General features: G+C 38.3%; 1 long non-coding RNA gene across 1 annotated transcript; it reads right to left on the bottom strand.

Moving 5' to 3' along the window:
* Nucleotides 1-487: 487 nt before the first annotated feature.
* LOC140712558 (uncharacterized) lies at nucleotides 488-6,550 on the bottom strand. Its single transcript, XR_012094173.1, has 2 exons — nucleotides 6,061-6,550; nucleotides 488-1,090 (listed from the first exon to the last, which is right to left on the bottom strand). It is a non-coding gene; the product is annotated as an uncharacterized lncRNA (long non-coding RNA).
* Nucleotides 6,551-7,015: the final 465 nt, after the last annotated feature.

The raw sequence follows: 7,015 nt of genomic DNA on the forward strand, positions 1-7,015 counted from the left end.
AAGTCCAAGGGCACGGAGGGTTCGCTGAAGAGAAGTCCAAATATAAGTTTCAAGAGGTGATGCCCCCCACGGTTGCGTAAGATTAACAGGTAGCCAAATTTCCTTACGAGCCCTGAGGATATAAATATCCCCAGCAAAGTTGTGCCACCAAGAATGATTGAGGCAAGACAAAAATGTACACGTATTTGTATAATTAACAATTCCCGTATTATTATCCCATATTAAATTCCCTGCTAATAATAGGTAGGGCTTACGGACACAAGCAATAATATATCGAGAGGTATTCCGATATAACTGAATATGAAAGGAATTAGTTGGGTTAGAAAGATTAAGAGACATATTCCCCACAAAAGTGCTAATGGCATCGCCTGCAGCTAACAACTTCCAAAGATGACTCTGTACTTAGGCCTCCTTCACACCATACCAAGGTTTCATTATTGTTAGCAGCAATACTTTTATTTACCCGGTGCCATTTCAAAGGTATGACTAAATTTTATTTGAAAATCACCGTGCACACTTCAATCAGTTATTTGCATCCCATTGTATTCTAATAAAATCCGGGTTTTATTTCCCCGACATAGTTGCTACTCCAGCACCTCAATATTAGGAGAAACCTCTGGAATAGGACAAAAAGGTAAAGAACTAGGAATAGTTTCATTACTATATACAGTATGATTATAATAACAGTATTAGCAGCCATATAACTATGATTATAGCGAACAACCCAGGCTTCATACGATTTTCCGAGACAATGAGAATTATTTCCCATGCATATTGGAAGTTCTTCCACTCCAAATTGGTATGTGTTGTTTATAATTTCCGTTTCCCGTTCTATATTGTCCTTGTCTATATAGGGGGACGGCATTCAAGTAGTGTCATTGGTGAAAACCTTAATTTCCGCCTCTTCCCAGGCGACTCCCTGATACAAGGGTGGAAAGGGAATATAAGTGCAATATTCATACAAAGCCTCACTAAGGGAAATAAGTCCCCCGCTGAGGCACATCCAACAAAGGAAGAAATGCATGCTGAATCCAGTTTTCTTTTCAACAGGGTTTCAATCATCTTGTAGGAAACCACTCAGGTCCGCTCCCTGTAAGGACAAGAGCATAGCCCCATTCCTGTTTTAGAACTTGCCCTTGAACATACTTACCTTCTTCATTAGGATACCAAATCTTTAAATTGTCAGCGGGGACTATCACCGAGAGAGGTGAGGAAAGATGAGTTACGACAGCAGAGTCTTGCAATTGTCTCCATTGATTCAAAAAATAATTAAAGTAAAAAGAACCTTCAAAATCAAAAAAATTAAGGTAGAAAGGTTAACCTTCAAAAAAATGTGGTTTTTTGGGGGGGCTCATTTCCCCCTTTTTGTTTTAATAGTTGAGTTTTTAAAGTTAAATTTGCGCGCTCGATGATGGCTTGACCTTGACTGTTGCCCGGGATCCCGGTGATATGTCGAATATTGTATTGCTGTAAGAAAACTTGTAATTTATGAAAGACATAGGCAGGGGCATTATCAGTTTTAAGTATAAAAGGAATGCCCATAATGGCAAAACAAGCTAAGAGATGTGTAATAACAGAATCAGCTTTCTCAGATGGCAACGGAGTGGCCCATTGAAAATGAGAAAAAGTATTAATGGTATGATGAACATACTTTAATCGTCCAAAAGAAGGACTATGTATAACATCTATTTGTCAAATTTGATTAACTTGAGTACCTCTCAGGTTAACTCCAGGATGGAAGGATGGAATGCTCAAAGGAGCACAGAAAGGACAAGCTCGAATAAGAGAACAAGCTTATTTATGAGTTAAATGAAACCGTCGTTGAAGGCCAGAACTATTAGTGTGATGTAGAGCATGTTCTTGTTCTGCAGCCTGCAGGTGGCCAATTAGAAGTGAATCAATCTGAGTATTTCCATGAACTAATGGTCCAGGCAGTTGAGAATGAGAACAAAGATGAGTGATGAATAAAGGAGCTCGACGTTGGCTCAAAGTAGAAAATAACAAGGAAAAGAGTTTTTGAAGAGAAGAAGTAGCACAAAGCGGTAAAGTGGCCTGAGAAATATAAGAAGTAACATAAACGGCATATTGAGAATCACTAACAATATTTCAACCAGTAGTAGGGAAATTAAGTAAGACCATGAGAATAGTAAACAATTCTCCCTATTGCACCGAGGGATAAGGATAAACTGTAACTCAAGATTGATGAAGCTTCTTGCCAAGAATCAGAAGTTGCAAGAAGATAAATGATCTGACTATGAGTGAATTGAGAGATAATTAAGGAAGGATCTCCTCCCCAAAGTTGTTGACAGTGATGCCGTCCTTTGATGATCAGTTCAGCTAAACGATCGATATAAGTAGCCAAGTGTTTAGATGTTTTATTGGACAAAAAGATCCATTTTAGCGGCTGATTGGTCTGATGAATCATTCCTGTAGGAGAATGTAAAGTATGAAATAAACAAAGGGAAAGGGGAACATCGGGAAGGATATAATGTAAATGAGCCTTTTGAAGTTGCTCTTCCACAAGCTGGAGTTCCTGTAAAGCCAAAGGAGTTAAATGACGTGAGCTGTCCAAGTGACTGTCTCCTTCTAGAATAGAAAAAAGATGTTGTAACTGAATAAAGAAAAAACAATTTTTGAGATCTATGACCATTAATTTTTAACTTTGTGGGATAAGGGCAGGATTAGGAAGACCAGGCTGTAAACTTTCCCTAGGTTTAATGTAAACATTTATAGTTTTAAGACAAGACAAAGACGGGAATTCCATGCAGAAATACGTGGCTTTATATTCCTCTCGGCCATTTGTTTTTTGACTTACTCTTTTAGAATCCTAAGTATTTCTTTAAATAATGGTCACTGTTTCACATAAATAGGAGTGGTGGCTATGAGTTTAAAGGATTGTAGCCCATTTTGAACATCGTATTTTTGGCAGCTGAGGAAATATGAGGAATGTTTTAAAAGCAGCAAATTGTTGTGAAAGATCTTGTTCCCAAAAATTAATATTGATAGGAACAATATAAAAATAAAAAAAAACACTTGACCTTGTTAACCTTTAGGACCGACACAGGTTAAAGGTTCTACGTCTTGATAAACCACAGAAGCAGCACCCAAGCCAGTGAGTATAACTGCAACTTGTCTTTTTTCCTATTGTATAGGCCTCTAATTTAAACAAATAATAGACATATTTACCACCGTATCAATTAACCCTAAACTATTTCATTAATGTGCAAAGAACATAAGGGCTTTTGATTAGAAACTAAGGTTTCCCAAAAAACAGTTTTTTCTGTGCTACCAAACCCTCCCTATTGAGAATACATTCCCCTGCCTCTAGGCAAATAAATTGTGAGACTTAAACCATAATAAGACTTTTATTAGTAACATTATGTCCTTTTGGCAAAGGGCCACACTCTCTAATAGCTAATTTATATACTCCTCTATTAGGAGACAAAGTATAAGGCTGAGTAATAACTAAGTCAGCAGCGGCGCTCTGCTTAGTTGCCACATAAAGCTGAGAAACTGGGGTAAGGTGTGGGATCCTTAAGGAGGACTTGAATTTATTCCTTGATGTTGTAGGCCATTGCTCACTGGGTATTGTATGCAGATTTAGTCAATAACAAATATTTGTAAACAAATAAGGTGATTACAGGTACAGAAATTCAGTTTGTAGTTTACTATTCAATAGAGTATCTGCTTTGTAAAAGATGGTGGACCACAAAATACTCAACGGATTTTGGTTTTCAAAACACAATGATGCTATCCAAGGCTAAATGGATACTTGAAATTGGGATTGGATCTGGTGCTGAGATACAACTTTTACTTAGTTATTGATTTTTCTTTCCTCCGATTATTCCAAGGAGGGTGACTACCATTTTTGTACTTTATAGAGCAGTCTAGAGGAAAGGGTTAAGCATGTAAGCTCTGGGGACAGAAAGTCATATTTTCAAAATATAATAGCTATATGACCTTGGATACATTTATAAAACTGTCTTAACTCTGTTACTGAAAGCAAACACCTTGTTTGTTATTTCCTTTTAAGGCTTTAGACAAAGCTCCAGCAAATAATTGAGCATTATAAATAGCCCCTCCAACACTAACACAAGTTTTAATATATTTATCTAAATTGGCCCCATTGGCCTTTAATGATTTTAACAATTTTTGACAGTCAGCATATGCATTTTTAAAAGACAACGTTTGTAACAAAATTTTTGAAGCAAGGTCAGCACCCACAATTTTCAAGACAGCATCCTGAAGACGGGCTACGAAATTTGAATATTGTTCATTTGTGCCCTGTAAAATCTTCACAGAGGAAAGGGAAGATTTTCCTGTTATCTCTACCTTATTTTAGGCCCTTAAAAACAGTCTTGATTTAAGTAAGGGCAACATCTTCTAGACCAGCCTTAGCACTAAAAGTAGCATATTGGCCCGTGCCTGTGAGTTGTTCCTCAGTGGCTCCTGGGGGATCACACATAACATTTTTTCTAGCCTGTACATGCGCCTTGTTCATTTACCAGCTGTGCAATTGTAACCACTGAGAACGATCAAGAAAAGCCTTCCCCAAAGTCTTCCAGTATATAGAAATTATCAAATTTTCTGATGAAAAAATATCAAGAAGACCAAGGATAGGGGTTCATAGTTAGAAATGGCAGCTTTCATTTCTTTTTAAAAATTTAATTTGTAAGGCATTAAATTGGACATTATTGCCACCATTTGAAAACTAAGCATTAGGAGCAAAAGAAGCACAAATAATTGGAAACAGATCCAGCTCCTTAAAATTTTTTTTTTTTTTTTTTTTCCACAGACATTTTTTTTAATTCACAAAATGATACATGTTAACTCTAAGCTGGAAAACACGGATCACTAAGTGATTTTGTGCGAAGCAAACAACAAAATCATTAACACAGAAGTTATACCAAAAATGCAAAGGAGCCTTCCCACCTCTGCACAAAACAACAAAAGCCCAAAAGTTGTTAGGCTGAGACATTTCAAAGTAAATTATTTTATGACCTCAAGAAAAAGATCATATCAAAGCTATTTTATCAGTTCCAGGAAAGTTTCCAAAATGTTTAATCAAGTCAGCATAAAAAGGATACCAAAATCTAGGAGAAAGCGCGTAATAAAATAAAATGCTGCAAAACACAGTTCATCCTCAGTTATATCAGTGAAATATCCTAAATTAAAGACTTGCCGATAGAATGCAGCAAAAACAGAGACAGAGCAAGAAAGGACTCCGAGCAGGAGCCCAAGGTTCACGGTAAGAAAACAAGTGGCTGAGCAGCTGGAGAGAAAGCAGCCCGGGGGATTCGGCCACGTGACGTGCGGTCGACCCTGCGGCAGGGACCCGCCAGGCTGCCCGCCCCTCAGCGCCTCAGCCCCTCAGTCGTCTCAGCCTGTTGGGGGCACTGAGAAAACTTTGCCAAACAAAGGTAAAGATAAGGAAGCCCGGGGGTTGGAGGCACTGGAAAATTCTCTTTTAACAGGGCAGAAGGAAAAGAAACAGGGAAAGCTCACAAAGGTGAATTAGAAGAATGTATCTGTAATATTTGTTGAAGCATTTCCATAATACACTGCATGTCAGAATTTCCCTTAGAAGAAGAAAGAGCTGGCTTTTTCTCTTCTCCCCCTTTTGCTACCCTGGCACAAATGGGCTCCATTTCAGATTTATTTTATTTTATTTTATTTTTCCAAATCCTCAGATACCTTTCCTCCTGTGGCTACATTACCACACTCCGAATCAGTCTCAAGTAACTCTAATGTCTGAGTGATAGAGTTACACAAGGTCCACAATTTTAGAGGCATAATATCCCCTAACTGGAGAGCTCTAAGCAAAGCTTTTACTACCTGTAACCATTTTTTCCGATTCAGCTGCACTTTAGTCTGATACTGAAACCAGTAACAATGTTATTCAACATGGGCAAACAATCGCTTCAAAGTCTTTTTCTTTCACTTCTACTCCCATAGACAGCAACAGTCCTTGAAACAGCCATAAATATTCTGAGGCCAGAGAGATGGAATTCCCATAATGAAAGCTTAAGAAGGTTCCCCTTAACAATATCTGAGCCTTACCTGCTCCTAGGGGGTTCCCCTTCTTGTTCTCCCCTACTCACCCGTGCTGACCCTGCTCGCTGCGCCACTTGTTGGGGGCCGCACCGGGGGTGGTGGAGAATGAAAGAACACACACAAAGACAAAGACACACCGAGAACATGGCGGCCGCACTCAGAGCCTCCGCCTCACTTTATTTATACTCCATAAACCTCAGGTCAGCAGAAAGAATGCAATGCAAAACAAACTTTCTTTTCCCACATGTAACCTTCTACTCAGTACCTTGTTTCTATATTCTTTCTTATCTACCCGCCTTCTTGGCGCCTACGGGAGTTCATTAAAAGTTCAGTTGGAGATACTGTCCTTGAGCCCTATCTATTCTCAGCATACTGTTTTCAAAGGCCCCTGCACTGAACCATTTAAGAACCACAATGTTAGCCCAGCAAAGTAAAACCAAGACCTCTGTGCTAATTGCAATTTTTAACTTTTAGAATAAATGAAAGGAAAAGTGTGTGTGTGTGTGTGTGTGTGTGTGTGTGTTGAGGACTGATTTTCTCATTATTTACATTAACTCTGAATGCAAACAACACACACCCACATGCACACACACACACGAGACACATGTATATATCTACCATGTATTCATAACACATTATTAACATTTCTTCTCAAGGGTTTCTGTTCTTCCCTCTCAACATCATAGACCCTTGTGGAGAGTTAGAAAAGGCAGAACTTTTCTACATGTAGCAAATTCCTAGAAGCAAGAATAAAATGATCATGAGCTCCAAAGACACTGTTATTCTCATGTTTTCTTCAATATGGCATTTGAACTGTACCACTCACCTCCCAATGCAATCCTATATGGTATTTCTCTGAATTAGTGTTTTACATTATGAGAGACCACATAAATGTGACTCTGCTGGTTAAAGAAAAATACATACAAATATTTGGTGATTTTAATGCAGACATTTAGGGTCA

Source organism: Chlorocebus sabaeus, chromosome 10 (genome assembly GCF_047675955.1).
Source record: "Chlorocebus sabaeus isolate Y175 chromosome 10, mChlSab1.0.hap1, whole genome shotgun sequence".
Classification (NCBI taxonomy): Eukaryota; Metazoa; Chordata; class Mammalia; order Primates; family Cercopithecidae; genus Chlorocebus; species Chlorocebus sabaeus.